This window comes from Scomber scombrus, chromosome 22 (assembly GCF_963691925.1).
Source record: "Scomber scombrus chromosome 22, fScoSco1.1, whole genome shotgun sequence".
Lineage (NCBI taxonomy): Eukaryota > Metazoa > Chordata > Actinopteri > Scombriformes > Scombridae > Scomber > Scomber scombrus.
In genome coordinates this window covers 2,876,356-2,900,423 of record NC_084991.1, presented here as the reverse complement: position 1 = coordinate 2,900,423, position 24,068 = coordinate 2,876,356, and the positions used below count along the sequence as shown (strand labels likewise).

At 50.4% G+C, this 24,068-nt stretch overlaps 86 non-coding genes across 86 annotated transcripts; 58 read left to right on the top strand and 28 right to left on the bottom strand.

Annotated features, from left to right (window-relative positions):
• The first annotated feature begins 39 nt into the window (after window positions 1–39).
• On the top strand, window positions 40–111 carry trnae-cuc (transfer RNA glutamic acid (anticodon CUC)). The gene has a single exon. It is a non-coding gene; the product is annotated as a tRNA-Glu (tRNA).
• Window positions 112–246: 135 nt separating this feature from the next.
• Window positions 247–318, top strand: trnae-cuc (transfer RNA glutamic acid (anticodon CUC)). Its single transcript has one exon. It is a non-coding gene; the product is annotated as a tRNA-Glu (tRNA).
• A 135-nt stretch (window positions 319–453) lies between these two features.
• On the top strand, window positions 454–525 carry trnae-cuc (transfer RNA glutamic acid (anticodon CUC)). Its single transcript has one exon. It is a non-coding gene; the product is annotated as a tRNA-Glu (tRNA).
• A 136-nt stretch (window positions 526–661) lies between these two features.
• Window positions 662–733, top strand: trnae-cuc (transfer RNA glutamic acid (anticodon CUC)). Its single transcript has one exon. It is a non-coding gene; the product is annotated as a tRNA-Glu (tRNA).
• A 232-nt stretch (window positions 734–965) lies between these two features.
• Window positions 966–1,037, bottom strand: trnag-ccc (transfer RNA glycine (anticodon CCC)). The gene has a single exon. It is a non-coding gene; the product is annotated as a tRNA-Gly (tRNA).
• A 244-nt stretch (window positions 1,038–1,281) lies between these two features.
• trnas-uga (transfer RNA serine (anticodon UGA)) lies at window positions 1,282–1,363 on the bottom strand. The gene has a single exon. It is a non-coding gene; the product is annotated as a tRNA-Ser (tRNA).
• A 249-nt stretch (window positions 1,364–1,612) lies between these two features.
• Window positions 1,613–1,684, top strand: trnae-uuc (transfer RNA glutamic acid (anticodon UUC)). The gene has a single exon. It is a non-coding gene; the product is annotated as a tRNA-Glu (tRNA).
• Window positions 1,685–1,812: 128 nt separating this feature from the next.
• Window positions 1,813–1,884, top strand: trnae-cuc (transfer RNA glutamic acid (anticodon CUC)). Its single transcript has one exon. It is a non-coding gene; the product is annotated as a tRNA-Glu (tRNA).
• A 135-nt stretch (window positions 1,885–2,019) lies between these two features.
• Window positions 2,020–2,091, top strand: trnae-cuc (transfer RNA glutamic acid (anticodon CUC)). The gene has a single exon. It is a non-coding gene; the product is annotated as a tRNA-Glu (tRNA).
• A 135-nt stretch (window positions 2,092–2,226) lies between these two features.
• Window positions 2,227–2,298, top strand: trnae-uuc (transfer RNA glutamic acid (anticodon UUC)). The gene has a single exon. It is a non-coding gene; the product is annotated as a tRNA-Glu (tRNA).
• Window positions 2,299–2,433: 135 nt separating this feature from the next.
• Window positions 2,434–2,505, top strand: trnae-cuc (transfer RNA glutamic acid (anticodon CUC)). Its single transcript has one exon. It is a non-coding gene; the product is annotated as a tRNA-Glu (tRNA).
• A 232-nt stretch (window positions 2,506–2,737) lies between these two features.
• Window positions 2,738–2,809, bottom strand: trnag-ccc (transfer RNA glycine (anticodon CCC)). The gene has a single exon. It is a non-coding gene; the product is annotated as a tRNA-Gly (tRNA).
• Window positions 2,810–3,053: 244 nt separating this feature from the next.
• On the bottom strand, window positions 3,054–3,135 carry trnas-uga (transfer RNA serine (anticodon UGA)). Its single transcript has one exon. It is a non-coding gene; the product is annotated as a tRNA-Ser (tRNA).
• A 249-nt stretch (window positions 3,136–3,384) lies between these two features.
• trnae-uuc (transfer RNA glutamic acid (anticodon UUC)) lies at window positions 3,385–3,456 on the top strand. Its single transcript has one exon. It is a non-coding gene; the product is annotated as a tRNA-Glu (tRNA).
• A 128-nt stretch (window positions 3,457–3,584) lies between these two features.
• On the top strand, window positions 3,585–3,656 carry trnae-cuc (transfer RNA glutamic acid (anticodon CUC)). Its single transcript has one exon. It is a non-coding gene; the product is annotated as a tRNA-Glu (tRNA).
• Window positions 3,657–3,791: 135 nt separating this feature from the next.
• On the top strand, window positions 3,792–3,863 carry trnae-cuc (transfer RNA glutamic acid (anticodon CUC)). The gene has a single exon. It is a non-coding gene; the product is annotated as a tRNA-Glu (tRNA).
• A 135-nt stretch (window positions 3,864–3,998) lies between these two features.
• Window positions 3,999–4,070, top strand: trnae-cuc (transfer RNA glutamic acid (anticodon CUC)). Its single transcript has one exon. It is a non-coding gene; the product is annotated as a tRNA-Glu (tRNA).
• Window positions 4,071–4,206: 136 nt separating this feature from the next.
• trnae-cuc (transfer RNA glutamic acid (anticodon CUC)) lies at window positions 4,207–4,278 on the top strand. Its single transcript has one exon. It is a non-coding gene; the product is annotated as a tRNA-Glu (tRNA).
• Window positions 4,279–4,510: 232 nt separating this feature from the next.
• Window positions 4,511–4,582, bottom strand: trnag-ccc (transfer RNA glycine (anticodon CCC)). Its single transcript has one exon. It is a non-coding gene; the product is annotated as a tRNA-Gly (tRNA).
• A 244-nt stretch (window positions 4,583–4,826) lies between these two features.
• trnas-uga (transfer RNA serine (anticodon UGA)) lies at window positions 4,827–4,908 on the bottom strand. The gene has a single exon. It is a non-coding gene; the product is annotated as a tRNA-Ser (tRNA).
• A 249-nt stretch (window positions 4,909–5,157) lies between these two features.
• Window positions 5,158–5,229, top strand: trnae-uuc (transfer RNA glutamic acid (anticodon UUC)). The gene has a single exon. It is a non-coding gene; the product is annotated as a tRNA-Glu (tRNA).
• A 128-nt stretch (window positions 5,230–5,357) lies between these two features.
• On the top strand, window positions 5,358–5,429 carry trnae-cuc (transfer RNA glutamic acid (anticodon CUC)). Its single transcript has one exon. It is a non-coding gene; the product is annotated as a tRNA-Glu (tRNA).
• A 135-nt stretch (window positions 5,430–5,564) lies between these two features.
• Window positions 5,565–5,636, top strand: trnae-cuc (transfer RNA glutamic acid (anticodon CUC)). The gene has a single exon. It is a non-coding gene; the product is annotated as a tRNA-Glu (tRNA).
• A 135-nt stretch (window positions 5,637–5,771) lies between these two features.
• trnae-cuc (transfer RNA glutamic acid (anticodon CUC)) lies at window positions 5,772–5,843 on the top strand. The gene has a single exon. It is a non-coding gene; the product is annotated as a tRNA-Glu (tRNA).
• A 135-nt stretch (window positions 5,844–5,978) lies between these two features.
• trnae-cuc (transfer RNA glutamic acid (anticodon CUC)) lies at window positions 5,979–6,050 on the top strand. The gene has a single exon. It is a non-coding gene; the product is annotated as a tRNA-Glu (tRNA).
• A 232-nt stretch (window positions 6,051–6,282) lies between these two features.
• trnag-ccc (transfer RNA glycine (anticodon CCC)) lies at window positions 6,283–6,354 on the bottom strand. The gene has a single exon. It is a non-coding gene; the product is annotated as a tRNA-Gly (tRNA).
• A 244-nt stretch (window positions 6,355–6,598) lies between these two features.
• Window positions 6,599–6,680, bottom strand: trnas-uga (transfer RNA serine (anticodon UGA)). The gene has a single exon. It is a non-coding gene; the product is annotated as a tRNA-Ser (tRNA).
• Window positions 6,681–6,929: 249 nt separating this feature from the next.
• On the top strand, window positions 6,930–7,001 carry trnae-uuc (transfer RNA glutamic acid (anticodon UUC)). The gene has a single exon. It is a non-coding gene; the product is annotated as a tRNA-Glu (tRNA).
• Window positions 7,002–7,129: 128 nt separating this feature from the next.
• trnae-cuc (transfer RNA glutamic acid (anticodon CUC)) lies at window positions 7,130–7,201 on the top strand. The gene has a single exon. It is a non-coding gene; the product is annotated as a tRNA-Glu (tRNA).
• A 135-nt stretch (window positions 7,202–7,336) lies between these two features.
• Window positions 7,337–7,408, top strand: trnae-cuc (transfer RNA glutamic acid (anticodon CUC)). The gene has a single exon. It is a non-coding gene; the product is annotated as a tRNA-Glu (tRNA).
• A 135-nt stretch (window positions 7,409–7,543) lies between these two features.
• trnae-cuc (transfer RNA glutamic acid (anticodon CUC)) lies at window positions 7,544–7,615 on the top strand. The gene has a single exon. It is a non-coding gene; the product is annotated as a tRNA-Glu (tRNA).
• A 232-nt stretch (window positions 7,616–7,847) lies between these two features.
• On the bottom strand, window positions 7,848–7,919 carry trnag-ccc (transfer RNA glycine (anticodon CCC)). Its single transcript has one exon. It is a non-coding gene; the product is annotated as a tRNA-Gly (tRNA).
• Window positions 7,920–8,163: 244 nt separating this feature from the next.
• On the bottom strand, window positions 8,164–8,245 carry trnas-uga (transfer RNA serine (anticodon UGA)). Its single transcript has one exon. It is a non-coding gene; the product is annotated as a tRNA-Ser (tRNA).
• A 249-nt stretch (window positions 8,246–8,494) lies between these two features.
• trnae-uuc (transfer RNA glutamic acid (anticodon UUC)) lies at window positions 8,495–8,566 on the top strand. The gene has a single exon. It is a non-coding gene; the product is annotated as a tRNA-Glu (tRNA).
• A 128-nt stretch (window positions 8,567–8,694) lies between these two features.
• Window positions 8,695–8,766, top strand: trnae-cuc (transfer RNA glutamic acid (anticodon CUC)). The gene has a single exon. It is a non-coding gene; the product is annotated as a tRNA-Glu (tRNA).
• A 135-nt stretch (window positions 8,767–8,901) lies between these two features.
• Window positions 8,902–8,973, top strand: trnae-cuc (transfer RNA glutamic acid (anticodon CUC)). Its single transcript has one exon. It is a non-coding gene; the product is annotated as a tRNA-Glu (tRNA).
• A 135-nt stretch (window positions 8,974–9,108) lies between these two features.
• On the top strand, window positions 9,109–9,180 carry trnae-cuc (transfer RNA glutamic acid (anticodon CUC)). The gene has a single exon. It is a non-coding gene; the product is annotated as a tRNA-Glu (tRNA).
• Window positions 9,181–9,412: 232 nt separating this feature from the next.
• On the bottom strand, window positions 9,413–9,484 carry trnag-ccc (transfer RNA glycine (anticodon CCC)). The gene has a single exon. It is a non-coding gene; the product is annotated as a tRNA-Gly (tRNA).
• A 244-nt stretch (window positions 9,485–9,728) lies between these two features.
• On the bottom strand, window positions 9,729–9,810 carry trnas-uga (transfer RNA serine (anticodon UGA)). The gene has a single exon. It is a non-coding gene; the product is annotated as a tRNA-Ser (tRNA).
• A 249-nt stretch (window positions 9,811–10,059) lies between these two features.
• trnae-uuc (transfer RNA glutamic acid (anticodon UUC)) lies at window positions 10,060–10,131 on the top strand. Its single transcript has one exon. It is a non-coding gene; the product is annotated as a tRNA-Glu (tRNA).
• Window positions 10,132–10,673: 542 nt separating this feature from the next.
• On the top strand, window positions 10,674–10,745 carry trnae-cuc (transfer RNA glutamic acid (anticodon CUC)). Its single transcript has one exon. It is a non-coding gene; the product is annotated as a tRNA-Glu (tRNA).
• Window positions 10,746–10,880: 135 nt separating this feature from the next.
• trnae-cuc (transfer RNA glutamic acid (anticodon CUC)) lies at window positions 10,881–10,952 on the top strand. The gene has a single exon. It is a non-coding gene; the product is annotated as a tRNA-Glu (tRNA).
• A 222-nt stretch (window positions 10,953–11,174) lies between these two features.
• Window positions 11,175–11,246, bottom strand: trnag-ccc (transfer RNA glycine (anticodon CCC)). Its single transcript has one exon. It is a non-coding gene; the product is annotated as a tRNA-Gly (tRNA).
• Window positions 11,247–11,490: 244 nt separating this feature from the next.
• Window positions 11,491–11,572, bottom strand: trnas-uga (transfer RNA serine (anticodon UGA)). The gene has a single exon. It is a non-coding gene; the product is annotated as a tRNA-Ser (tRNA).
• A 249-nt stretch (window positions 11,573–11,821) lies between these two features.
• On the top strand, window positions 11,822–11,893 carry trnae-uuc (transfer RNA glutamic acid (anticodon UUC)). The gene has a single exon. It is a non-coding gene; the product is annotated as a tRNA-Glu (tRNA).
• A 128-nt stretch (window positions 11,894–12,021) lies between these two features.
• trnae-cuc (transfer RNA glutamic acid (anticodon CUC)) lies at window positions 12,022–12,093 on the top strand. Its single transcript has one exon. It is a non-coding gene; the product is annotated as a tRNA-Glu (tRNA).
• A 135-nt stretch (window positions 12,094–12,228) lies between these two features.
• Window positions 12,229–12,300, top strand: trnae-cuc (transfer RNA glutamic acid (anticodon CUC)). The gene has a single exon. It is a non-coding gene; the product is annotated as a tRNA-Glu (tRNA).
• A 438-nt stretch (window positions 12,301–12,738) lies between these two features.
• trnag-ccc (transfer RNA glycine (anticodon CCC)) lies at window positions 12,739–12,810 on the bottom strand. Its single transcript has one exon. It is a non-coding gene; the product is annotated as a tRNA-Gly (tRNA).
• A 244-nt stretch (window positions 12,811–13,054) lies between these two features.
• Window positions 13,055–13,136, bottom strand: trnas-uga (transfer RNA serine (anticodon UGA)). Its single transcript has one exon. It is a non-coding gene; the product is annotated as a tRNA-Ser (tRNA).
• Window positions 13,137–13,385: 249 nt separating this feature from the next.
• Window positions 13,386–13,457, top strand: trnae-uuc (transfer RNA glutamic acid (anticodon UUC)). Its single transcript has one exon. It is a non-coding gene; the product is annotated as a tRNA-Glu (tRNA).
• A 128-nt stretch (window positions 13,458–13,585) lies between these two features.
• trnae-cuc (transfer RNA glutamic acid (anticodon CUC)) lies at window positions 13,586–13,657 on the top strand. The gene has a single exon. It is a non-coding gene; the product is annotated as a tRNA-Glu (tRNA).
• Window positions 13,658–13,792: 135 nt separating this feature from the next.
• Window positions 13,793–13,864, top strand: trnae-cuc (transfer RNA glutamic acid (anticodon CUC)). Its single transcript has one exon. It is a non-coding gene; the product is annotated as a tRNA-Glu (tRNA).
• A 134-nt stretch (window positions 13,865–13,998) lies between these two features.
• On the top strand, window positions 13,999–14,070 carry trnae-cuc (transfer RNA glutamic acid (anticodon CUC)). The gene has a single exon. It is a non-coding gene; the product is annotated as a tRNA-Glu (tRNA).
• Window positions 14,071–14,302: 232 nt separating this feature from the next.
• trnag-ccc (transfer RNA glycine (anticodon CCC)) lies at window positions 14,303–14,374 on the bottom strand. Its single transcript has one exon. It is a non-coding gene; the product is annotated as a tRNA-Gly (tRNA).
• Window positions 14,375–14,618: 244 nt separating this feature from the next.
• On the bottom strand, window positions 14,619–14,700 carry trnas-uga (transfer RNA serine (anticodon UGA)). The gene has a single exon. It is a non-coding gene; the product is annotated as a tRNA-Ser (tRNA).
• Window positions 14,701–14,949: 249 nt separating this feature from the next.
• Window positions 14,950–15,021, top strand: trnae-uuc (transfer RNA glutamic acid (anticodon UUC)). The gene has a single exon. It is a non-coding gene; the product is annotated as a tRNA-Glu (tRNA).
• Window positions 15,022–15,149: 128 nt separating this feature from the next.
• Window positions 15,150–15,221, top strand: trnae-cuc (transfer RNA glutamic acid (anticodon CUC)). The gene has a single exon. It is a non-coding gene; the product is annotated as a tRNA-Glu (tRNA).
• A 135-nt stretch (window positions 15,222–15,356) lies between these two features.
• Window positions 15,357–15,428, top strand: trnae-cuc (transfer RNA glutamic acid (anticodon CUC)). The gene has a single exon. It is a non-coding gene; the product is annotated as a tRNA-Glu (tRNA).
• Window positions 15,429–15,562: 134 nt separating this feature from the next.
• trnae-cuc (transfer RNA glutamic acid (anticodon CUC)) lies at window positions 15,563–15,634 on the top strand. The gene has a single exon. It is a non-coding gene; the product is annotated as a tRNA-Glu (tRNA).
• Window positions 15,635–15,866: 232 nt separating this feature from the next.
• Window positions 15,867–15,938, bottom strand: trnag-ccc (transfer RNA glycine (anticodon CCC)). The gene has a single exon. It is a non-coding gene; the product is annotated as a tRNA-Gly (tRNA).
• Window positions 15,939–16,182: 244 nt separating this feature from the next.
• trnas-uga (transfer RNA serine (anticodon UGA)) lies at window positions 16,183–16,264 on the bottom strand. The gene has a single exon. It is a non-coding gene; the product is annotated as a tRNA-Ser (tRNA).
• Window positions 16,265–16,513: 249 nt separating this feature from the next.
• On the top strand, window positions 16,514–16,585 carry trnae-uuc (transfer RNA glutamic acid (anticodon UUC)). Its single transcript has one exon. It is a non-coding gene; the product is annotated as a tRNA-Glu (tRNA).
• A 128-nt stretch (window positions 16,586–16,713) lies between these two features.
• On the top strand, window positions 16,714–16,785 carry trnae-cuc (transfer RNA glutamic acid (anticodon CUC)). The gene has a single exon. It is a non-coding gene; the product is annotated as a tRNA-Glu (tRNA).
• A 135-nt stretch (window positions 16,786–16,920) lies between these two features.
• On the top strand, window positions 16,921–16,992 carry trnae-cuc (transfer RNA glutamic acid (anticodon CUC)). Its single transcript has one exon. It is a non-coding gene; the product is annotated as a tRNA-Glu (tRNA).
• Window positions 16,993–17,430: 438 nt separating this feature from the next.
• Window positions 17,431–17,502, bottom strand: trnag-ccc (transfer RNA glycine (anticodon CCC)). Its single transcript has one exon. It is a non-coding gene; the product is annotated as a tRNA-Gly (tRNA).
• Window positions 17,503–17,746: 244 nt separating this feature from the next.
• Window positions 17,747–17,828, bottom strand: trnas-uga (transfer RNA serine (anticodon UGA)). Its single transcript has one exon. It is a non-coding gene; the product is annotated as a tRNA-Ser (tRNA).
• Window positions 17,829–18,078: 250 nt separating this feature from the next.
• Window positions 18,079–18,150, top strand: trnae-uuc (transfer RNA glutamic acid (anticodon UUC)). The gene has a single exon. It is a non-coding gene; the product is annotated as a tRNA-Glu (tRNA).
• A 128-nt stretch (window positions 18,151–18,278) lies between these two features.
• trnae-cuc (transfer RNA glutamic acid (anticodon CUC)) lies at window positions 18,279–18,350 on the top strand. The gene has a single exon. It is a non-coding gene; the product is annotated as a tRNA-Glu (tRNA).
• Window positions 18,351–18,485: 135 nt separating this feature from the next.
• On the top strand, window positions 18,486–18,557 carry trnae-cuc (transfer RNA glutamic acid (anticodon CUC)). The gene has a single exon. It is a non-coding gene; the product is annotated as a tRNA-Glu (tRNA).
• Window positions 18,558–18,986: 429 nt separating this feature from the next.
• On the bottom strand, window positions 18,987–19,058 carry trnag-ccc (transfer RNA glycine (anticodon CCC)). The gene has a single exon. It is a non-coding gene; the product is annotated as a tRNA-Gly (tRNA).
• A 240-nt stretch (window positions 19,059–19,298) lies between these two features.
• On the bottom strand, window positions 19,299–19,380 carry trnas-uga (transfer RNA serine (anticodon UGA)). The gene has a single exon. It is a non-coding gene; the product is annotated as a tRNA-Ser (tRNA).
• Window positions 19,381–19,629: 249 nt separating this feature from the next.
• Window positions 19,630–19,701, top strand: trnae-uuc (transfer RNA glutamic acid (anticodon UUC)). Its single transcript has one exon. It is a non-coding gene; the product is annotated as a tRNA-Glu (tRNA).
• A 128-nt stretch (window positions 19,702–19,829) lies between these two features.
• trnae-cuc (transfer RNA glutamic acid (anticodon CUC)) lies at window positions 19,830–19,901 on the top strand. The gene has a single exon. It is a non-coding gene; the product is annotated as a tRNA-Glu (tRNA).
• Window positions 19,902–20,029: 128 nt separating this feature from the next.
• On the top strand, window positions 20,030–20,101 carry trnae-cuc (transfer RNA glutamic acid (anticodon CUC)). The gene has a single exon. It is a non-coding gene; the product is annotated as a tRNA-Glu (tRNA).
• Window positions 20,102–20,236: 135 nt separating this feature from the next.
• On the top strand, window positions 20,237–20,308 carry trnae-cuc (transfer RNA glutamic acid (anticodon CUC)). Its single transcript has one exon. It is a non-coding gene; the product is annotated as a tRNA-Glu (tRNA).
• Window positions 20,309–20,747: 439 nt separating this feature from the next.
• Window positions 20,748–20,819, bottom strand: trnag-ccc (transfer RNA glycine (anticodon CCC)). Its single transcript has one exon. It is a non-coding gene; the product is annotated as a tRNA-Gly (tRNA).
• Window positions 20,820–21,063: 244 nt separating this feature from the next.
• trnas-uga (transfer RNA serine (anticodon UGA)) lies at window positions 21,064–21,145 on the bottom strand. The gene has a single exon. It is a non-coding gene; the product is annotated as a tRNA-Ser (tRNA).
• A 249-nt stretch (window positions 21,146–21,394) lies between these two features.
• Window positions 21,395–21,466, top strand: trnae-uuc (transfer RNA glutamic acid (anticodon UUC)). Its single transcript has one exon. It is a non-coding gene; the product is annotated as a tRNA-Glu (tRNA).
• Window positions 21,467–21,594: 128 nt separating this feature from the next.
• On the top strand, window positions 21,595–21,666 carry trnae-cuc (transfer RNA glutamic acid (anticodon CUC)). Its single transcript has one exon. It is a non-coding gene; the product is annotated as a tRNA-Glu (tRNA).
• Window positions 21,667–22,208: 542 nt separating this feature from the next.
• trnae-cuc (transfer RNA glutamic acid (anticodon CUC)) lies at window positions 22,209–22,280 on the top strand. Its single transcript has one exon. It is a non-coding gene; the product is annotated as a tRNA-Glu (tRNA).
• A 135-nt stretch (window positions 22,281–22,415) lies between these two features.
• On the top strand, window positions 22,416–22,487 carry trnae-cuc (transfer RNA glutamic acid (anticodon CUC)). The gene has a single exon. It is a non-coding gene; the product is annotated as a tRNA-Glu (tRNA).
• A 342-nt stretch (window positions 22,488–22,829) lies between these two features.
• trnae-cuc (transfer RNA glutamic acid (anticodon CUC)) lies at window positions 22,830–22,901 on the top strand. The gene has a single exon. It is a non-coding gene; the product is annotated as a tRNA-Glu (tRNA).
• Window positions 22,902–23,123: 222 nt separating this feature from the next.
• Window positions 23,124–23,195, bottom strand: trnag-ccc (transfer RNA glycine (anticodon CCC)). The gene has a single exon. It is a non-coding gene; the product is annotated as a tRNA-Gly (tRNA).
• A 244-nt stretch (window positions 23,196–23,439) lies between these two features.
• Window positions 23,440–23,521, bottom strand: trnas-uga (transfer RNA serine (anticodon UGA)). Its single transcript has one exon. It is a non-coding gene; the product is annotated as a tRNA-Ser (tRNA).
• A 249-nt stretch (window positions 23,522–23,770) lies between these two features.
• Window positions 23,771–23,842, top strand: trnae-uuc (transfer RNA glutamic acid (anticodon UUC)). The gene has a single exon. It is a non-coding gene; the product is annotated as a tRNA-Glu (tRNA).
• A 128-nt stretch (window positions 23,843–23,970) lies between these two features.
• Window positions 23,971–24,042, top strand: trnae-cuc (transfer RNA glutamic acid (anticodon CUC)). Its single transcript has one exon. It is a non-coding gene; the product is annotated as a tRNA-Glu (tRNA).
• Window positions 24,043–24,068: the final 26 nt, after the last annotated feature.

Below are 24,068 nucleotides of genomic sequence, written 5' to 3'. Positions count from 1 at the left end.
GATTTCAGTTGTGTCAACCTTCCCCACCCAGGTCATGGTTCCCTGATGGTCTAGTGGCTAGGATTCGGCGCTCTCACCGCCGCGGCCCGGGTTCGATTCCCGGTCAGGGAAAGCGGAGGTGGCATGAAGTGGGATTGCTACTTATGTAGCCATGGCAGTTATTTGGTCGAACTCGTCCAGTTTTGTGTCAGGTTGATCACAGTGTACGATTTCACTTGTGTCATCCTCCCCCACCCAGGTCAGGTTTCCCTGATGGTCTAGTGGCTAGGATTCGGCGCTCTCACCGCCGCGGCCCGGGTTCGATTCCCGGTCAGGGAAAGCGGAGCTGGCATGAAGTGGGATTGCTACTTATGTAGCCATGGCAGTTATTTGGTCGAACTCGTCCAGTTTTGTGTCAGGTTGATCGCAGTGTACGATTTCAGTTGTGTCATCCTCCCCCACCCAGGTCATGGTTCCCTGATGGTCTAGTGGCTAGGATTCGGCGCTCTCACCGCCGCGGCCCGGGTTCGATTCCCGGTCAGGGAAAGCGGAGGTGGCATGAAGTGGGATTGCTACTTATGTAGCCATGGCAGTTATTTGGTCGAACTCGTCCAGTTTTGTGTCAGGTTGATCACAGTGTACGATTTCAGTTGTGTCATCCTTCCCCCCCCCAAGTCATGCTTCCCTGATGGTCTAGTGGCTAGGATTCGGCGCTCTCACCGCCGCGGCCCGGGTTCGATTCCCGGTCAGGGAAAGCGAGAGGTGGCATGAGTTGGCATGAGATTGCTTCTTATATAGCCAAGCCCGTAACTTGGTCTAACATAGCCAATTTTGTGTCACGGGTGATCTTCAGTTGTTTCATCCTTCGCCGCACTGGTGGCTCCCTGACGATCTAGTGGCCAGTGCTCTGTGTACTGCAACTTATTTAAAAGAACTTCTCATTTCCCCCGTAGATGACCAGATGGCACAGCTGATTCTTCACATCATGCATTGGCCGGGAATCGAACCCGGGTCAACTGCTTGGGAAGCAGCTATGCTCGCCACTATACCACCAATGCCTTGAAAAGCCCACTTTCAACGCCAGCACAAATGATGAACACATAACAGCACTTGCCATAAGTGCTAGAATTTTTACTAAATCACAGTCTACAATACCAGACTGGCATTTGCAATGAAAGCACTGCTCAATTCCAGCAATTTTCAGAAACCACACACGTTTGGGTGTAACACTTCACTTCAACAACACACGTCCATCTGACACAGTGATGAAGGAAGGAAGGAACGAGCAAAGGTTGAGGTTTCCGTAGTTGACAGGATTCGAACCTGCGCGGGGAAACCCCAATGGATTTCAAGTCCATCGCCTTGACCACTCGGCCACAACTACCTTCCCTCCCCATTTTCAATGGGTTCAGCCAATTTAAGGGGTTTTAAAGGACCATGTTTGCAATGCCAGCCCAATTGGATAAAAAAAAGGCTGCAGTAAATATGGGAATAACAATATATCACAGCCATTGCAATATCAGTTACAAACATGCTAAGTGGGACAGCCCCTAGATTTTGAACCTTGTGGAACATCTTTTCTATGAGCACAAATTTTGATTGAAGATGTTTCTTCCAGTCTGGGAAACGCGGGTCCCTGATGGTCTAGTGGCTAGGATTTGGCGCTTTCACCGCCGCGGCCCGGGTTCGATTCCCGGTCAGGGAAAGCGGAGGTGGCATGAAGTGGGATTATGTAGCCATGGCAGTTATTTGGTCGAACTCGTCCAGTTTTGTGTCAGGTTGATCACAGTGTACGATTTCACTTGTGTCATCCTTCCCCACCCAGGTCATGGTTCCCTGATGGTCTAGTGGCTAGGATTCGGCGCTCTCACCGCCGCGGCCCGGGTTCGATTCCCGGTCAGGGAAAGCGGAGGTGGCATGAAGTTGGATTGCTACTTATGTAGCCATGGCAGTTATTTGGTCGAACTCGTCCAGTTTTGTGTCAGGTTGATCACAGTGTACGATTTCACTTGTGTCATCCTCCCCCACCCAGGTCATGTTTCCCTGATGGTCTAGTGGCTAGGATTCGGCGCTCTCACCGCCGCGGCCCGGGTTCGATTCCCGGTCAGGGAAAGCGGAGCTGGCATGAAGTGGGATTGCTACTTATGTAGCCATGGCAGTTATTTGGTCGAACTCGTCCAGTTTTGTGTCAGGTTGATCACAGTGTACGATTTCAGTTGTGTCATCCTCCCCCACCCAGGTCATGGTTCCCTGATGGTCTAGTGGCTAGGATTCGGCGCTTTCACCGCCGCGGCCCGGGTTCGATTCCCGGTCAGGGAAAGCGGAGGTGGCATGAAGTGGGATTGCTATTTATGTAGCCATGGCAGTTATTTGGTCGAACTCGTCCAGTTTTGTGTCAGGTTGATCACAGTGTACGATTTCAGTTGTGTCATCCTTCCCCCCCCAGGTCATGCTTCCCTGATGGTCTAGTGGCTAGGATTCGGCGCTCTCACCGCCGCGGCCCGGGTTCGATTCCCGGTCAGGGAAAGCGAGAGGTGGCATGAGTTGGCATGAGATTGCTTCTTATATAGCCAAGCCCGTAACTTGGTCTAACATAGCCAATTTTGTGTCACGGGTGATCTTCAGTTGTTTCATCCTTCGCCGCACTGGTGGCTCCCTCACGATCTAGTGGCCAGTGCTCTGTGTACTGCAACTTATTTAAAAGAACTTCTCATTTCCCCCGTAGATGACCAGATGGCACAGCTGATTCTTCACATCATGCATTGGCCGGGAATCGAACCCGGGTCAACTGCTTGGGAAGCAGCTATGCTCGCCACTATACCACCAATGCCTTGAAAAGCCCACTTTCAACGCCAGCACAAATGATGAACACATAACAGCACTTGCCATAAGTGCTAGAATTTTTACTAAATCACAGTCTACAATGCCAGACTGGCATTTGCAATGGAAGCACTGCTCAATTCCAGCAATTTTCAGAAACCACACACATTTGGGTGTAACACTTCACTTCAACAACACACGTCCATCTGACACAGTGATGAAGGAAGGAAGGAACGAGCAAAGGTTGAGGTTTCCGTAGTTGACAGGATTCGAACCTGCGCGGGGAAACCCCAATGGATTTCAAGTCCATCGCCTTGACCACTCGGCCACAACTACCTTCCCTCCCCATTTTTAATGGGTTCAGCCAATTTAAGGGGTTTTAAAGGACCATGTTTGCAATGCCAGCCCAATTGGATAAAAAAAAGGCTGCAGTAAATATGGGAATAACAATATATCACAGCCATTGCAATATCAGTTACAAACATGCTAAGTGGGACAGCCCCTAGATTTTGAACCTTGTGGAACATCTTTTCTATGAGCACAAATTTTGATTGAAGATGTTTCTTCCAGTCTGGGAAACGCGGGTCCCTGATGGTCTAGTGGCTAGGATTTGGCGCTTTCACCGCCGCGGCCCGGGTTCGATTCCCGGTCAGGGAAAGCGGAGGTGGCATGAAGTGGGATTATGTAGCCATGGCAGTTATTTGGTCGAACTCGTCCAGTTTTGTGTCAGGTTGATCACAGTGTACGATTTCACTTCTGTCATCCTTCCCCACCCAGGTCATGGTTCCCTGATGGTCTAGTGGCTAGGATTCGGCGCTCTCACCGCCGCGGCCCGGGTTCGATTCCCGGTCAGGGAAAGCGGAGGTGGCATGAAGTTGGATTGCTACTTATGTAGCCATGGCAGTTATTTGGTCGAACTCGTCCAGTTTTGTGTCAGGTTGATCACAGTGTACGATTTCACTTGTGTCATCCTCCCCCACCCAGGTCATGTTTCCCTGATGGTCTAGTGGCTAGGATTCGGCGCTCTCACCGCCGCGGCCCGGGTTCGATTCCCGGTCAGGGAAAGCGGAGCTGGCATGAAGTGGGATTGCTACTTATGTAGCCATGGCAGTTATTTGGTCGAACTCGTCCAGTTTTGTGTCAGGTTGATCACAGTGTACGATTTCAGTTGTGTCATCCTCCCCCACCCAGGTCATGGTTCCCTGATGGTCTAGTGGCTAGGATTCGGCGCTCTCACCGCCGCGGCCCGGGTTCGATTCCCGGTCAGGGAAAGCGGAGGTGGCATGAAGTGGGATTGCTACTTATGTAGCCATGGCAGTTATTTGGTCGAACTCGTCCAGTTTTGTGTCAGGTTGATCACAGTGTACGATTTCAGTTGTGTCATCCTTCCCCCCCCCAAGTCATGCTTCCCTGATGGTCTAGTGGCTAGGATTCGGCGCTCTCACCGCCGCGGCCCGGGTTCGATTCCCGGTCAGGGAAAGCGAGAGGTGGCATGAGTTGGCATGAGATTGCTTCTTATATAGCCAAGCCCGTAACTTGGTCTAACATAGCCAATTTTGTGTCACGGGTGATCTTCAGTTGTTTCATCCTTCGCCGCACTGGTGGCTCCCTGACGATCTAGTGGCCAGTGCTCTGTGTACTGCAACTTATTTAAAAGAACTTCTCATTTCCCCCGTAGATGACCAGATGGCACAGCTGATTCTTCACATCATGCATTGGCCGGGAATCGAACCCGGGTCAACTGCTTGGGAAGCAGCTATGCTCGCCACTATACCACCAATGCCTTGAAAAGCCCACTTTCAACGCCAGCACAAATGATGAACACATAACAGCACTTGCCATAAGTGCTAGAATTTTTACTAAATCACAGTCTACAATACCAGACTGGCATTTGCAATGAAAGCACTGCTCAATTCCAGCAATTTTCAGAAACCACACACGTTTGGGTGTAACACTTCACTTCAACAACACACGTCCATCTGACACAGTGATGAAGGAAGGAAGGAACGAGCAAAGGTTGAGGTTTCCGTAGTTGACAGGATTCGAACCTGCGCGGGGAAACCCCAATGGATTTCAAGTCCATCGCCTTGACCACTCGGCCACAACTACCTTCCCTCCCCATTTTCAATGGGTTCAGCCAATTTAAGGGGTTTTAAAGGACCATGTTTGCAATGCCAGCCCAATTGGATAAAAAAAAGGCTGCAGTAAATATGGGAATAACAATATATCACAGCCATTGCAATATCAGTTACAAGCATGCTAAGTGGGACAGCCCCTAGATTTTGAACCTTGTGGAACATCTTTTCTATGAGCACAAATTTTGATTGAAGATGTTTCTTCCAGTCTGGGAAACGCGGGTCCCTGATGGTCTAGTGGCTAGGATTTGGCGCTTTCACCGCCGCGGCCCGGGTTCGATTCCCGGTCAGGGAAAGCGGAGGTGGCATGAAGTGGGATTATGTAGCCATGGCAGTTATTTGGTCGAACTCGTCCAGTTTTGTGTCAGGTTGATCACAGTGTACGATTTCAGTTGTGTCAACCTTCCCCACCCAGGTCATGGTTCCCTGATGGTCTAGTGGCTAGGATTCGGCGCTCTCACCGCCGCGGCCCGGGTTCGATTCCCGGTCAGGGAAAGCGGAGGTGGCATGAAGTGGGATTGCTACTTATGTAGCCATGGCAGTTATTTGGTCGAACTCGTCCAGTTTTGTGTCAGGTTGATCACAGTGTACGATTTCACTTGTGTCATCCTCCCCCACCCAGGTCAGGTTTCCCTGATGGTCTAGTGGCTAGGATTCGGCGCTCTCACCGCCGCGGCCCGGGTTCGATTCCCGGTCAGGGAAAGCGGAGCTGGCATGAAGTGGGATTGCTACTTATGTAGCCATGGCAGTTATTTGGTCGAACTCGTCCAGTTTTGTGTCAGGTTGATCACAGTGTACGATTTCAGTTGTGTCATCCTCCCCCACCCAGGTCATGGTTCCCTGATGGTCTAGTGGCTAGGATTCGGCGCTCTCACCGCCGCGGCCCGGGTTCGATTCCCGGTCAGGGAAAGCGGAGGTGGCATGAAGTGGGATTGCTACTTATGTAGCCATGGCAGTTATTTGGTCGAACTCGTCCAGTTTTGTGTCAGGTTGATCACAGTGTACGATTTCAGTTGTGTCATCCTCCCCCACCCAGGTCATGGTTCCCTGATGGTCTAGTGGCTAGGATTCGGCGCTCTCACCGCCGCGGCCCGGGTTCGATTCCCGGTCAGGGAAAGCGAGAGGTGGCATGAGTTGGTATGAGATTGCTTCTTATATAGCCAAGCCCGTAACTTGGTCTAACATAGCCAATTTTGTGTCACGGGTGATCTTCAGTTGTTTCATCCTTCGCCGCACTGGTGGCTCCCTGACGATCTAGTGGCCAGTGCTCTGTGTACTGCAACTTATTTAAAAGAACTTCTCATTTCCCCCGTAGATGACCAGATGGCACAGCTGATTCTTCACATCATGCATTGGCCGGGAATCGAACCCGGGTCAACTGCTTGGGAAGCAGCTATGCTCGCCACTATACCACCAATGCCTTGAAAAGCCCACTTTCAACGCCAGCACAAATGATGAACACATAACAGCACTTGCCATAAGTGCTAGAATTTTTACTAAATCACAGTCTACAATGCCAGACTGGCATTTGCAATGAAAGCACTGCTCAATTCCAGCAATTTTCAGAAACCACACACGTTTGGGTGTAACACTTCACTTCAACAACACACGTCCATCTGACACAGTGATGAAGGAAGGAAGGAACGAGCAAAGGTTGAGGTTTCCGTAGTTGACAGGATTCGAACCTGCGCGGGGAAACCCCAATGGATTTCAAGTCCATCGCCTTGACCACTCGGCCACAACTACCTTCCCTCCCCATTTTCAATGGGTTCAGCCAATTTAAGGGGTTTTAAAGGACCATGTTTGCAATGCCAGCCCAATTGGATAAAAAAAAGGCTGCAGTAAATATGGGAATAACAATATATCACAGCCATTGCAATATCAGTTACAAGCATGCTAAGTGGGACAGCCCCTAGATTTTGAACCTTGTGGAACATCTTTTCTATGAGCACAAATTTTGATTGAAGATGTTTCTTCCAGTCTGGGAAACGCGGGTCCCTGATGGTCTAGTGGCTAGGATTTGGCGCTTTCACCGCCGCGGCCCGGGTTCGATTCCCGGTCAGGGAAAGCGGAGGTGACATGAAGTGGGATTATGTAGCCATGGCAGTTATTTGGTCGAACTCGTCCAGTTTTGTGTCAGGTTGATCACAGTGTACGATTTCAGTTGTGTCAACCTTCCCCACCCAGGTCATGGTTCCCTGATGGTCTAGTGGCTAGGATTCGGCGCTCTCACCGCCGCGGCCCGGGTTCGATTCCCGGTCAGGGAAAGCGGAGGTGGCATGAAGTGGGATTGCTACTTATGTAGCCATGGCAGTTATTTGGTCGAACTCGTCCAGTTTTGTGTCAGGTTGATCACAGTGTACGATTTCAGTTGTGTCATCCTCCCCCACCCAGGTCATGGTTCCCTGATGGTCTAGTGGCTAGGATTCGGCGCTCTCACCGCCGCGGCCCGGGTTCGATTCCCGGTCAGGGAAAGCGGAGGTGGCATGAAGTGGGATTGCTACTTATGTAGCCATGGCAGTTATTTGGTCGAACTCGTCCAGTTTTGTGTCAGGTTGATCACAGTGTACGATTTCAGTTGTGTCATCCTTCCCCCCCCAGGTCATGCTTCCCTGATGGTCTAGTGGCTAGGATTCGGCGCTCTCACCGCCGCGGCCCGGGTTCGATTCCCGGTCAGGGAAAGCGAGAGGTGGCATGATTTGGCATGAGATTGCTTCTTATATAGCCAAGCCCGTAACTTGGTCTAACATAGCCAATTTTGTGTCACGGGTGATCTTCAGTTGTTTCATCCTTCGCCGCACTGGTGGCTCCCTGACGATCTAGTGGCCAGTGCTCTGTGTACTGCAACTTATTTAAAAGAACTTCTCATTTCCCCCGTAGATGACCAGATGGCACAGCTCATTCTTCACATCATGCATTGGCCGGGAATCGAACCCGGGTCAACTGCTTGGGAAGCAGCTATGCTCGCCACTATACCACCAATGCCTTGAAAAGCCCACTTTCAACGCCAGCACAAATGATGAACACATAACAGCACTTGCCATAAGTGTTAGAATTTTTACTAAATCACAGTCTACAATGCCAGACTGGCATTTGCAATGGAAGCACTGCTCAATTCCAGCAATTTTCAGAAACCACACACGTTTGGGTGTAACACTTCACTTCAACAACACATGTCCATCTGACACAGTGATGAAGGAAGGAAGGAACGAGCAAAGGTTGAGGTTTCCGTAGTTGACAGGATTCGAACCTGCGCGGGGAAACCCCAATGGATTTCAAGTCCATCGCCTTGACCACTCGGCCACAACTACCTTCCCTCCCCATTTTCAATGGGTTCAGCCAATTTAAGGGGTTTTAAAGGACCATGTTTGCAATGCCAGCCCAATTGGATTAAAAAAAGGCTGCAGTAAATATGGGAATAACAATATATCACAGCCATTGCAATATCAGTTACAAACATGCTAAGTGGGACAGCCCCTAGATTTTGAACCTTGTGGAACATCTTTTCTATGAGCACAAATTTTGATTGAAGATGTTTCTTCCAGTCTGGGAAAAGCGGGTCCCTGATGGTGTAGTGGCTAGGATTTGGTGCTTTCACCGCCACGGCCCGGGTTCGATTCCCGGTCAGGGAAAGCGGAGGTGGCATGAAGTGGGATTATGTAGCCATGGCAGTTATTTGGTCGAACTCGTCCAGTTTTGTGTCAGGTTGATCACAGTTTACGATTTCAGTTGTGTCAACCTTCCCCACCCAGGTCATGGTTCCCTGATGGTCTAGTGGCTAGGATTCGGCGCTCTCACCGCCGCGGCCCGGGTTCGATTCCCGGTCAGGGAAAGCGGAGGTGGCATGAAGTGGGATTGCTACTTATGTAGCCATGGCAGTTATTTGGTCGAACTCGTCCAGTTTTGTGTCAGGTTGATCACAGTGTACGATTTCACTTGTGTCATCCTCCCCCACCCAGGTCAGGTTTCCCTGATGGTCTAGTGGCTAGGATTCGGCGCTCTCACCGCCGCGGCCCGGGTTCGATTCCCGGTCAGGGAAAGCGGAGGTGGCATGAAGTGGGATTGCTACTTATGTAGCCATGGCAGTTATTTGGTCGAACTCGTCCAGTTTTGTGTCAGGTTGATCGCAGTGTACGATTTCAGTTGTGTCATCCTCCCCCACCCAGGTCATGGTTCCCTGATGGTCTAGTGGCTAGGATTCGGCGCTCTCACCGCCGCGGCCCGGGTTCGATTCCCGGTCAGGGAAAGCGAGAGGTGGCATGAGTTGGCATGAGATTGCTTCTTATATAGCCAAGCCCGTAACTTGGTCTAACATAGCCAATTTTGTGTCACGGGTGATCTTCAGTTGTTTCATCCTTCGCCGCACTGGTGGCTCCCTGACGATCTAGTGGCCAGTGCTCTGTGTACTGCAACTTATTTAAAAGAACTTCTCATTTCCCCCGTAGATGACCAGATGGCACAGCTGATTCTTCACATCATGCATTGGCCGGGAATCGAACCCGGGTCAACTGCTTGGGAAGCAGCTATGCTCGCCACTATACCACCAATGCCTTGAAAAGCCCACTTTCAACGCCAGCACAAATGATGAACACATAACAGCACTTGCCATAAGTGCTAGAATTTTTACTAAATCACAGTCTACAATGCCAGACTGGCATTTGCAATGGAAGCACTGCTCAATTACAGAAATTTTCAGAAACCACACACGTTTGGGTGTAACACTTCACTTCAACAACACACGTCCATCTGACACAGTGATGAAGGAAGGAAGGAACGAGCAAAGGTTGAGGTTTCCGTAGTTGACAGGATTCGAACCTGCGCGGGGAAACCCCAATGGATTTCAAGTCCATCGCCTTGACCACTCGGCCACAACTACCTTCCCTCCCCATTTTCAATGGGTTCAGCCAATTTAAGGGGTTTTAAAGGACCATGTTTGCAATGCCAGCCCAATTGGATTAAAAAAAGGCTGCAGTAAATATGGGAATAACAATATATCACAGCCATTGCAATATCAGTTACAAACATGCTAAGTGGGACAGCCCCTAGATTTTGAACCTTGTGGAACATCTTTTCTATGAGCACAAATTTTGATTGAAGATGTTTCTTCCAGTCTGGGAAACGCGGGTCCCTGATGGTCTAGTGGCTAGGATTTGGCGCTTTCACCGCCGCGGCCCGGGTTCGATTCCCGGTCAGGGAAAGCGGAGCTGGCATGAAGTGGGATTATGTAGCTATGGCAGTTATTTGGTCGAACTCGTCCAGTTTTGTGTCAGGTTGATCACAGTGTACGATTTCAGTTGTGTCAACCTTCCCCACCCAGGTCATGGTTCCCTGATGGTCTAGTGGCTAGGATTCGGTCCTCTCACCGCCGCGGCCCGGGTTCGATTCCCGGTCAGGGAAAGCGGAGGTGGCATGAAGTGGGATTGCTACTTATGTAGCCATGGCAGTTATTTGGTCGAACTCGTCCAGTTTTGTGTCAGGTTGATCACAGTGTACGATTTCACTTGTGTCATCCTCCCCCACCCAGGTCAGGTTTCCCTGATGGTCTAGTGGCTAGGATTCGGCGCTCTCACCGCCACGGCCCGGGTTCGATTCCCGGTCAGGGAAAGCGGAGCTGGCATGAAGTGGGATTGCTACTTATGTAGCCATGGCAGTTATTTGGTCGAACTCGTCCAGTTTTGTGTCAGGTTGATCACAGTGTACGATTTCAGTTGTGTCATCCTCCCCCACCCAGGTCATGGTTCCCTGATGGTCTAGTGGCTAGGATTCGGCGCTCTCACCGCCGCGGCCCGGGTTCGATTCCCGGTCAGGGAAAGCGGAGGTGGCATGAAGTGGGATTGCTACTTATGTAGCCATGGCAGTTATTTGGTCGAACTCGTCCAGTTTTGTGTCAGGTTGATCACAGTGTACGATTTCAGTTGTGTCATCCTTCCCCCCCCAGGTCATGCTTCCCTGATGGTCTAGTGGCTAGGATTCGGCGCTCTCACCGCCGCGGCCCGGGTTCGATTCCCGGTCAGGGAAAGCGAGAGGTGGCATGAGTTGGCTTCTTATATAGCCAAGCCCGTAACTTGGTCTAACATAGCCAATTTTGTGTCACGGGTGATCTTCAGTTGTTTCATCCTTCGCCGCACTGGTGGCTCCCTGACGATCTAGTGGCCAGTGCTCTGTGTACTGCAACTTATTTAAAAGAACTTCTCATTTCCCCCGTAGATGACCAGATGGCACAGCTGATTCTTCACATCATGCATTGGCCGGGAATCGAACCCGGGTCAACTGCTTGGGAAGCAGCTATGCTCGCCACTATACCACCAATGCCTTGAAAAGCCCACTTTCAACGCCAGCACAAATTATGAACACATAACAGCACTTGCCATAAGTGCTAGAATTTTTACTAAAGCACAGTCTACAATGCCAGACTGGCATTTGCAATGGAAGCACTGCTCAATTCCAGCAATTTTCAGAAACCACACACGTTTGGGTGTAACACTTCACTTCTACAACACACGTCCATCTGACACAGTGATGAAGGAAGGAAGGAACGAGCAAAGGTTGAGGTTTCCGTAGTTGACAGGATTCGAACCTGCGCGGGGAAACCCCAATGGATTTCAAGTCCATCGCCTTGACCACTCGGCCACAACTACCTTCCCTCCCCATTTTCAATGGGTTCAGCCAATTTAAGGGGTTTTAAAGGACCATGTTTGCAATGCCAGCCCAATTGGATAAAAAAAAGGCTGCAGTAAATATGGGAATAACAATATATCACAGCCATTGCAATATCAGTTACAAACATGCTAAGTGGGACAGCCCCTAGATTTTGAACCTTGTGGAACATCTTTTCTATGAGCACAAATTTTGATTGAAGATGTTTCTTCCAGTCTGGGAAACGCGGGTCCCTGATGGTCTAGTGGCTAGGATTTGGCGCTTTCACCGCCGCGGCCCGGGTTCGATTCCCGGTCAGGGAAAGCGGAGCTGGCATGAAGTGGGATTATGTAGCCATGGCGGTTATTTGGTCGAACTCGTCCAGTTTTGTGTCAGGTTGATCACAGTTTATGATTTCAGTTGTGTCAACCTTCCCCACCCAGGTCATGGTTCCCTGATGGTCTAGTGGCTAGGATTCGGCGCTCTCACCGCCGCGGCCCGGGTTCGATTCCCGGTCAGGGAAAGCGGAGGTGGCATGAAGTGGGATTGCTACTTATGTAGCCATGGCAGTTATTTGGTCGAACTCGTCCAGTTTTGTGTCAGGTTGATCACAGTGTACGATTTCAGTTGTGTCATCCTCCCCCACCCAGGTCATGTTTCCCTGATGGTCTAGTGGCTAGGATTCGGCGCTCTCACCGCCGCGGCCCGGGTTCGATTCCCGGTCAGGGAAAGCGGAGCTGGCATGAAGTGGGATTGCTACTTATGTAGCCATGGCAGTTATTTGGTCGAACTCGTCCAGTTTTGTGTCAGGTTGATCGCAGTGTACGATTTCAGTTGTGTCATCCTTCCCCCCCAGGTCATGCTTCCCTGATGGTCTAGTGGCTAGGATTCGGCGCTCTCACCGCAGCGGCCCGGGTTCGATTCCCGGTCAGGGAAAGCGAGAGGTGGCATGAGTTGGCATGAGATTGCTTCTTATATAGCCAAGCCCGTAACTTGGTCTAACATAGCCAATTTTGTGTCACGGGTGATCTTCAGTTGTTTCATCCTTCGCCGCACTGGTGGCTCCCTGACGATCTAGTGGCCAGTGCTCTGTGTACTGCAACTTATTTAAAAGAACTTCTCATTTCCCCCGTAGATGACCAGATGGCACAGCTGATTCTTCACATCATGCATTGGCCGGGAATCGAACCCGGGTCAACTGCTTGGGAAGCAGCTATGCTCGCCACTATACCACCAATGCCTTGAAAAGCCCACTTTCAACGCCAGCACAAATGATGAACACATAACAGCACTTGCCATAAGTGCTAGAATTTTTACTAAATCACAGTCTACAATGCCAGACTGGCATTTGCAATGAAAGCACTGCTCAATTCCAGCAATTTTCAGAAACCACACACGTTTGGGTGTAACACTTCACTTCAACAACACACGTCCATCTGACACAGTGATGAAGGAAGGAAGGAACGAGCAAAGGTTGAGGTTTCCGTAGTTGACAGGATTCGAACCTGCGCGGGGAAACCCCAATGGATTTCAAGTCCATCGCCTTGACCACTCGGCCACAACTACCTTCCCTCCCCATTTTCAATGGGTTCAGCCAATTTAAGGGGTTTTAAAGGACCATGTTTGCAATGCCAGCCCAATTGGATAAAAAAAAGGCTGCAGTAAATATGGGAATAACAATATATCACAGCCATTGCAATATCAGTTACAAACATGCTAAGTGGGACAGCCCCTAGATTTTGAACCTTGTGGAACATCTTTTCTATGAGCACAAATTTTGATTGAAGATGTTTCTTCCAGTCTGGGAAACGCGGGTCCCTGATGGTCTAGTGGCTAGGATTTGGCGCTTTCACCGCCGCGGCCCGGGTTCGATTCCCGGTCAGGGAAAGCGGAGCTGGCATGAAGTGGGATTATGTAGCCATGGCGGTTATTTGGTCGAACTCGTCCAGTTTTGTGTCAGGTTGATCACAGTTTATGATTTCAGTTGTGTCAACCTTCCCCACCCAGGTCATGGTTCCCTGATGGTCTAGTGGCTAGGATTCGGCGCTCTCACCGCCGCGGCCCGGGTTCGATTCCCGGTCAGGGAAAGCGGAGGTGGCATGAAGTGGGATTGCTACTTATGTAGCCATGGCAGTTATTTGGTCGAACTCGTCCAGTTTTGTGTCAGGTTGATCACAGTGTACGATTTCAGTTGTGTCATCCTCCCCCACCCAGGTCATGTTTCCCTGATGGTCTAGTGGCTAGGATTCGGCGCTCTCACCGCCGCGGCCCGGGTTCGATTCCCGGTCAGGGAAAGCGGAGCTGGCATGAAGTGGGATTGCTACTTATGTAGCCATGGCAGTTATTTGGTCGAACTCGTCCAGTTTTGTGTCAGGTTGATCGCAGTGTACGATTTCAGTTGTGTCATCCTTCCCCCCCAGGTCATGCTTCCCTGATGGTCTAGTGGCTAGGATTCGGCGCTCTCACCGCCGCGGCCCGGGTTCGATTCCCGGTCAGGGAAAGCGAGAGGTGGCATGAGTTGGCATGAGATTGCTTCTTATATAGCCAAGCCCGTAACTTGGTCTAACATAGCCAATTTTGTGTCACGGGTGATCTTCAGTTGTTTCATCCTTCGCCGCACTGGTGGCTCCCTGACGATCTAGTGGCCAGTGCTCTGTGTACTGCAACTTATTTAAAAGAACTTCTCATTTCCCCCGTAGATGACCAGATGGCACAGCTGATTCTTCACATCATGCATTGGCCGGGAATCGAACCCGGGTCAACTGCTTGGGAAGCAGCTATGCTCGCCACTATACCACCAATGCCTTGAAAAGCCCACTTTCAACGCCAGCACAAATGATGAACACATAACAGCACTTGCCATAAGTGCTAGAATTTTTACTAAATCACAGTCTACAATGCCAGACTGGCATTTGCAATGAAAGCACTGCTCAATTCCAGCAATTTTCAGAAACCACACACGTTTGGGTGTAACACTTCACTTCAACAACACACGTCCATCTGACACAGTGATGAAGGAAGGAAGGAACGAGCAAAGGTTGAGGTTTCCGTAGTTGACAGGATTCGAACCTGCGCGGGGAAACCCCAATGGATTTCAAGTCCATCGCCTTGACCACTCGGCCACAACTACCTTCCCTCCCCATTTTCAATGGGTTCAGCCAATTTAAGGGGTTTTAAAGGACCATGTTTGCAATGCCAGCCCAATTGGATAAAAAAAAGGCTGCAGTAAATATGGGAATAACAATATATCACAGCCATTGCAATATCAGTTACAAACATGCTAAGTGGGACAGCCCCTAGATTTTGAACCTTGTGGAACATCTTTTCTATGAGCACAAATTTTGATTGAAGATGTTTCTTCCAGTCTGGGAAACGCGGGTCCCTGATGGTCTAGTGGCTAGGATTTGGCGCTTTCACCGCCGCGGCCCGGGTTCGATTCCCGGTCAGGGAAAGCGGAGCTGGCATGAAGTGGGATTATGTAGCCATGGCGGTTATTTGGTCGAACTCGTCCAGTTTTGTGTCAGGTTGATCACAGTTTATGATTTCAGTTGTGTCAACCTTCCCCACCCAGGTCATGGTTCCCTGATGGTCTAGTGGCTAGGATTCGGCGCTCTCACCGCCGCGGCCCGGGTTCGATTCCCGGTCAGGGAAAGCGGAGGTGGCATGAAGTGGGATTGCTACTTATGTAGCCATGGCAGTTATTTGGTCGAACTCGTCCAGTTTTGTGTCAGGTTGATCACAGTGTACGATTTCAGTTGTGTCATCCTCCCCCACCCAGGTCATGTTTCCCTGATGGTCTAGTGGCTAGGATTCGGCGCTCTCACCGCCGCGGCCCGGGTTCGATTCCCGGTCAGGGAAAGCGGAGCTGGCATGAAGTGGGATTGCTACTTATGTAGCCATGGCAGTTATTTGGTCGAACTCGTCCAGTTTTGTGTCAGGTTGATCGCAGTGTACGATTTCAGTTGTGTCATCCTTCCCCCCCAGGTCATGCTTCCCTGATGGTCTAGTGGCTAGGATTCGGCGCTCTCACCGCCGCGGCCCGGGTTCGATTCCCGGTCAGGGAAAGCGAGAGGTGGCATGAGTTGGCATGAGATTGCTTCTTATATAGCCAAGCCCGTAACTTGGTCTAACATAGCCAATTTTGTGTCACGGGTGATCTTCAGTTGTTTCATCCTTCGCCGCACTGGTGGCTCCCTGACGATCTAGTGGCCAGTGCTCTGTGTACTGCAACTTATTTAAAAGAACTTCTCATTTCCCCCGTAGATGACCAGATGGCACAGCTGATTCTTCACATCATGCATTGGCCGGGAATCGAACCCGGGTCAACTGCTTGGGAAGCAGCTATGCTCGCCACTATACCACCAATGCCTTGAAAAGACCACTTTCAACGCCAGCACAAATGATGAACACATAACAGCACTTGCCATAAGTGCTAGAATTTTTACTAAATCACAGTCTACAATGCCAGACTGGCATTTGCAATGAAAGCACTGCTCAATTCCAGCAATTTTCAGAAACCACACACGTTTGGGTGTAACACTTCACTTCAACAACACACGTCCATCTGACACAGTGATGAAGGAAGGAAGGAACGAGCAAAGGTTGAGGTTTCCGTAGTTGACAGGATTCGAACCTGCGCGGGGAAACCCCAATGGATTTCAAGTCCATCGCCTTGACCACTCGGCCACAACTACCTTCCCTCCCCATTTTCAATGGGTTCAGCCAATTTAAGGGGTTTTAAAGGACCATGTTTGCAATGCCAGCCCAATTGGATAAAAAAAAGGCTGCAGTAAATATGGGAATAACAATATATCACAGCCATTGCAATATCAGTTACAAACATGCTAAGTGGGACAGCCCCTAGATTTTGAACCTTGTGGAACATCTTTTCTATGAGCACAAATTTTGATTGAAGATGTTTCTTCCAGTCTGGGAAACGCGGGTCCCTGATGGTCTAGTGGCTAGGATTTGGCGCTTTCACCGCCGCGGCCCGGGTTCGATTCCCGGTCAGGGAAAGCGGAGCTGGCATGAAGTGGGATTATGTAGCCATGGCGGTTATTTGGTCGAACTCGTCCAGTTTTGTGTCAGGTTGATCACAGTTTATGATTTCAGTTGTGTCAACCTTCCCCACCCAGGTCATGGTTCCCTGATGGTCTAGTGGCTAGGATTCGGCGCTCTCACCGCCGCGGCCCGGGTTCGATTCCCGGTCAGGGAAAGCGGAGGTGGCATGAAGTGGGATTGCTACTTATGTAGCCATGGCAGTTATTTGGTCGAACTCGTCCAGTTTTGTGTCAGGTTGATCACAGTGTACGATTTCAGTTGTGTCATCCTCCCCCACCCAGGTCATGTTTCCCTGATGGTCTAGTGGCTAGGATTCGGCGCTCTCACCGCCGCGGCCCGGGTTCGATTCCCGGTCAGGGAAAGCGGAGCTGGCATGAAGTGGGATTGCTACTTATGTAGCCATGGCAGTTATTTGGTCGAACTCGTCCAGTTTTGTGTCAGGTTGATCGCAGTGTACGATTTCAGTTGTGTCATCCTTCCCCCCCAGGTCATGCTTCCCTGATGGTCTAGTGGCTAGGATTCGGCGCTCTCACCGCAGCGGCCCGGGTTCGATTCCCGGTCAGGGAAAGCGAGAGGTGGCATGAGTTGGCATGAGATTGCTTCTTATATAGCCAAGCCCGTAACTTGGTCTAACATAGCCAATTTTGTGTCACGGGTGATCTTCAGTTGTTTCATCCTTCGCCGCACTGGTGGCTCCCTGACGATCTAGTGGCCAGTGCTCTGTGTACTGCAACTTATTTAAAAGAACTTCTCATTTCCCCCGTAGATGACCAGATGGCACAGCTGATTCTTCACATCATGCATTGGCCGGGAATCGAACCCGGGTCAACTGCTTGGGAAGCAGCTATGCTCGCCACTATACCACCAATGCCTTGAAAAGCCCACTTTCAACGCCAGCACAAATGATGAACACATAACAGCACTTGCCATAAGTGCTAGAATTTTTACTAAATCACAGTCTACAATGCCAGACTGGCATTTGCAATGAAAGCACTGCTCAATTCCAGCAATTTTCAGAAACCACACACGTTTGGGTGTAACACTTCACTTCAACAACACACGTCCATCTGACACAGTGATGAAGGAAGGAAGGAACGAGCAAAGGTTGAGGTTTCCGTAGTTGACAGGATTCGAACCTGCGCGGGGAAACCCCAATGGATTTCAAGTCCATCGCCTTGACCACTCGGCCACAACTACCTTCCCTCCCCATTTTCAATGGGTTCAGCCAATTTAAGGGGTTTTAAAGGACCATGTTTGCAATGCCAGCCCAATTGGATTAAAAAAAAGGCTGCAGTAAATATGGGAATAACAATATATCACAGCCATTGCAATATCAGTTACAAACATGCTAAGTGGGACAGCCCCTAGATTTTGAACCTTGTGGAACATCTTTTCTATGAGCACAAATTTTGATTGAAGATGTTTCTTCCAGTCTGGGAAACGCGGGTCCCTGATGGTCTAGTGGCTAGGATTTGGCGCTTTCACCGCCGCGGCCCGAGTTCGATTCCCGGTCAGGGAAAGCGGAGGTGGCATGAAGTGGGATTATGTAGCCATGGCAGTTATTTGGTCGAACTCGTCCAGTTTTGTGTCAGGTTGATCACAGTTTACGATTTCAGTTGTGTCAACCTTCCCCACCCAGGTCATGGTTCCCTGATGGTCTAGTGGCTAGGATTCGGCGCTCTCACCGCCGCGGCCCGGGTTCGATTCCCGGTCAGGGAAAGCGGAGGTGGCATGAAGTGGGATTGCTACTTATGTAGCCATGGCAGTTATTTGGTCGAACTCGTCCAGTTTTGTGTCAGGTTGATCACAGTGTACGATTTCAGTTGTGTCATCCTCCCCCACCCAGGTCATGTTTCCCTGATGGTCTAGTGGCTAGGATTCGGCGCTCTCACCGCCGCGGCCCGGGTTCGATTCCCGGTCAGGGAAAGCGGAGCTGGCATGAAGTGGGATTGCTACTTATGTAGCCATGGCAGTTATTTGGTCGAACTCGTCCAGTTTTGTGTCAGGTTGATCACAGTGTACGATTTCACTTGTGTCATCCTCCCCCACCCAGGTCATGGTTCCCTGATGGTCTAGTGGCTAGGATTCGGCGCTCTCACCGCCACGGCCCGGGTTCGATTCCCGGTCAGGGAAAGCGAGAGGTGGCATGAGTTGGCTTCTTATATAGCCAAGCCCGTAACTTGGTCTAACATAGCCAATTTTGTGTCACGGGTGATCTTCAGTTGTTTCATCCTTCGCCGCACTGGTGGCTCCCTGACGATCTAGTGGCCAGTGCTCTGTGTACTGCAACTTATTTAAAAGAACTTCTCATTTCCCCCGTAGATGACCAGATGGCACAGCTGATTCTTCACATCATGCATTGGCCGGGAATCGAACCCGGGTCAACTGCTTGGGAAGCAGCTATGCTCGCCACTATACCACCAATGCCTTGAAAAGCCCACTTTCAACGCCAGCACAAATTATGAATACATAACAGCACTTGCCATAAGTGCTAGAATTTTTACTAAATCACAGTCTACAATGCCAGACTGGCATTTGCAATGGAAGCACTGCTCAATTCCAGCAATTTTCAGAAACCACACACGTTTGGGTGTAACACTTCACTTCAACAACACACGTCCATCTGACACAGTGATGAAGGAAGGAAGGAGCAAAGGTTGAGGTTTCCGTAGTTGACAGGATTCGAACCTGCGCGGGGAAACCCCAATGGATTTCAAGTCCATCGCCTTGACCACTCGGCCACAACTACCTTCCCTCCCCATTTTCAATGGGTTCAGCCAATTTAAGGGGTTTTAAAGGACCATGTTTGCAATGCCAGCCCAATTGGATAAAAAAAAGGCTGCAGTAAATATGGGAATAACAATATATCACAGCCATTGCAATATCAGTTACAAGCATGCTAAGTGGGACAGCCCCTAGATTTTGAACCTTGTGGAACATCTTTTCTATGAGCACAAATTTTGATTGAAGATGTTTCTTCCAGTCTGGGAAACGCGGGTCCCTGATGGTCTAGTGGCTAGGATTTGGCGCTTTCACCGCCGCGGCCCGGGTTCGATTCCCGGTCAGGGAAAGCGGAGGTGGCATGAAGTGGGATTATGTAGCCATGGCGGTTATTTGGTCGAACTCGTCCGGTTTTGTGTCAGGTTGATCACAGTTTACGATTTCAGTTGTGTCAACCTTCCCCACCCAGGTCATGGTTCCCTGATGGTCTAGTGGCTAGGATTCGGCGCTCTCACCGCCGCGGCCCGGGTTCGATTCCCGGTCAGGGAAAGCGGAGGTGGCATGAAGTGGGATTATGTAGCCATGGCAGTTATTTGGTCGAACTCGTCCAGTTTTGTGTCAGGTTGATCACAGTGTACGATTTCAGATGTGTCATCCTCCCCCACCCAGGTCATGGTTCCCTGATGGTCTAGTGGCTAGGATTCGGCGCTCTCACCGCCGCGGCCCGGGTTCGATTCCCGGTCAGGGAAAGCGGAGGTGGCATGAAGTGGGATTGCTACTTATGTAGCCATGGCAGTTATTTGGTCCAACTCGTCCAGTTTTGTGTCAGGTTGATCACAGTGTACGATTTCACTTGTGTCATCCTCCCCCACCCAGGTCATGTTTCCCTGATGGTCTAGTGGCTAGGATTCGGCGCTCTCACCGCCGCGGCCCGGGTTCGATTCCCGGTCAGGGAAAGCGGAGCTGGCATGAAGTGGGATTGCTACTTATGTAGCCATGGCAGTTATTTGGTCGAACTCGTCCAGTTTTGTGTCAGGTTGATCACAGTGTACGATTTCAGTTGTGTCATCCTCCCCCACCCAGGTCATGGTTCCCTGATGGTCTAGTGGCTAGGATTCGGCGCTCTCACCGCCGCGGCCAGGGTTCGATTCCCGGTCAGGGAAAGCGAGAGGTGGCATGAGTTGGCATGAGATTGCTTCTTATATAGCCAAGCCCGTAACTTGGTCTAACATAGCCAATTTTGTGTCACGGGTGATCTTCAGTTGTTTCATCCTTCGCCGCACTGGTGGCTCCCTGACAATCTAGTGGCCAGTGCTCTGTGTACTGCAACTTATTTAAAAGAACTTCTCATTTCCCCCGTAGATGACCAGATGGCACAGCTGATTCTTCACATCATGCATTGGCCGGGAATCGAACCCGGGTCAACTGCTTGGGAAGCAGCTATGCTCGCCACTATACCACCAATGCCTTGAAAAGCCCACTTTCAACGCCAGCACAAATGATGAACACATAACAGCACTTGCCATAAGTGCTAGAATTTTTACTAAATCACAGTCTACAATGCCAGACTGGCATTTGCAATGAAAGCACTGCTCAATTCCAGCAATTTTCAGAAACCACACACGTTTGGGTGTAACACTTCACTTCAACAACACACGTCCATCTGACACAGTGATGAAGGAAGGAAGGAACGAGCAAAGGTTGAGGTTTCCGTAGTTGACAGGATTCGAACCTGCGCGGGGAAACCCCAATGGATTTCAAGTCCATCGCCTTGACCACTCGGCCACAACTACCTTCCCTCCCCATTTTCAATGGGTTCAGCCAATTTAAGGGGTTTTAAAGGACCATGTTTGCAATGCCAGCCCAATTGGATAAAAAAAAGGCTGCAGTAAATATGGGAATAACAATATATCACAGCCATTGCAATATCAGTTACAAACATGCTAAGTGGGACAGCCCCTAGATTTTGAACCTTGTGGAACATCTTTTCTATGAGCACAAATTTTGATTGAAGATGTTTCTTCCAGTCTGGGAAACGCGGGTCCCTGATGGTCTAGTGGCTAGGATTTGGCGCTTTCACCGCCGCGGCCCGGGTTCGATTCCCGGTTAGGGAAAGCGGAGGTGGCATGAAGTGGGATTATGTAGCCGTGGCAGTTATTTGGTCGAACTCGTCCAGTTTTGTGTCAGGTTGATCACAGTGTACGATTTCAGTTGTGTCAACCTTCCCCACCCAGGTCATGGTTCCCTGATGGTCTAGTGGCTAGGATTCGGCGCTCTCACCGCCGCGGCCCGGGTTCGATTCCCGGTCAGGGAAAGCGGAGCTGGCATGAAGTGGGATTGCTACTTATGTAGCCATGGCAGTTATTTGGTCGAACTCGTCCAGTTTTGTGTCAGGTTGATCACAGTGTACGATTTCAGTTGTGTCATCCTCCCCCACCCAGGTCATGGTTCCCTGATGGTCTAGTGGCTAGGATTCGGCGCTCTCACCGCCGCGGCCAGGGTTCGATTCCCGGTCAGGGAAAGCGGAGGTGGCATGAAGTGGGATTATGTAGCCATGGCAGTTATTTGGTCGAACTCGTCCAGTTTTGTGTCAGGTTGATCACAGTGTACGATTTCAGTTGTGTCAACCTTCCCCACCCAGGTCATGGTTCCCTGATGGTCTAGTGGCTAGGATTCGGCGCTCTCACCGCCGCGGCCCGGGTTCGATTCCCGTTCAGGGAAAGCGGAGGTGGCATGAAGTGGGATTGCTACTTATGTAGCCATGGCAGTTATTTGGTCGAACTCGTCCAGTTTTGTGTCAGGTTGATCACAGTGTACGATTTCACTTGTGTCATCCTCCCCCACCCAGGTCATGTTTCCCTGATGGTCTAGTGGATAGGATTCGGCGCTCTCACCGCCGCGGCCCGGGTTCGATTCCCGGTCAGGGAAAGCGGAGCTGGCATGAAGTGGGATTGCTACTTATGTAGCCATGGCAGTTATTTGGTCGAACTCGTCCAGTTTTGTGTCAGGTTGATCACAGTGTACGATTTCAGTTGTGTCATCCTCCCCCACCCAGGTCATGGTTCCCTGATGGTCTAGTGGCTAGGATTCGGCGCTCTCACCGCCGTGGCCCGGGTTCGATTCCCGGTCAGGGAAAGCGGAGGTGGCATGAAGTGGGATTGCTACTTATGTAGCCATGGCAGTTATTTGGTCGAACTCGTCCAGTTTTGTGTCAGGTTGATCACAGTGTACGATTTCACTTGTGTCATCCTCCCCCACCCAGGTCATGTTTCCCTGATGGTCTAGTGGATAGGATTCGGCGCTCTCACCGCCGCGGCCCGGGTTCGATTCCTGGTCAGGGAAAGCGGAGCTGGCATGAAGTGGGATTGCTACTTATGTAGCCATGGCAGTTATTTGGTCGAACTCGTCCAGTTTTGTGTCAGGTTGATCACAGTGTACGATTTCACTTGTGTCATCCTCCCCCACCCAGGTCATGGTTCCCTGATGGTCTAGTGGCTAGGATTCGGCGCTCTCACCGCCGCGGCCCGGGTTCGATTCCCGGTCAGGGAAAGCGAGAGGTGGCATGAGTTGGCTTCTTATATAGCCAAGCCCGTAACTTGGTCTAACATAGCCAATTTTGTGTCACGGGTGATCTTCAGTTGTTTCATTCTTCGCCGCACTGGTGGCTCCCTGACAATCTAGTGGCCAGTGCTCTGTGTACTGCAACTTATTTAAAAGAACTTCTCATTTCCCCCGTAGATGACCAGATGGAACAGCTGATTCTTCACATCATGCATTGGCCGGGAATCGAACCCGGGTCAACTGCTTGGGAAGCAGCTATGCTCGCCACTATACCACCAATGCCTTGAAAAGCCCACTTTCAACGCCAGCACAAATGATGAACACATAACAGCACTTGCCATAAGTGCTAGAATTTTTACTAAATCACAGTCTACAATGCCAGACTGGCATTTGCAATGAAAGCACTGCTCAATTCCAGCAATTTTCAGAAACCACACACGTTTGGGTGTAACACTTCACTTCAACAACACACGTCCATCTGACACAGTGATGAAGGAAGGAAGGAACGAGCAAAGGTTGAGGTTTCCGTAGTTGACAGGATTCGAACCTGCGCGGGGAAACCCCAATGGATTTCAAGTCCATCGCCTTGACCACTCGGCCACAACTACCTTCCCTCCCCATTTTCAATGGGTTCAGCCAATTTAAGGGGTTTTAAAGGACCATGTTTGCAATGCCAGCCCAATTGGATAAAAAAAAGGCTGCAGTAAATATGGGAATAACAATATATCACAGCCATTGCAATATCAGTTACAAACATGCTAAGTGGGACAGCCCCTAGATTTTGAACCTTGTGGAACATCTTTTCTATTAGCACAAATTTTGATTGAAGATGTTTCTTCCAGTCTGGGAAACGCGGGTCCCTGATGGTCTAGTGGCTAGGATTTGGCGCTTTCACCGCCGCGGCCCGGGTTCGATTCCCGGTTAGGGAAAGCGGAGGTGGCATGAAGTGGGATTATGTAGCCGTGGCAGTTATTTGGTCGAACTCGTCCAGTTTTGTGTCAGGTTGATCACAGTGTACGATTTCAGTTGTGTCAACCTTCCCCACCCAGGTCATGGTTCCCTGATGGTCTAGTGGCTAGGATTCGGCGCTCTCACCGCCGCGGCCCGGGTTCGATTCCCGGTCAGGGAAAGCGGAGGTGGCATGAAGTGGGATTG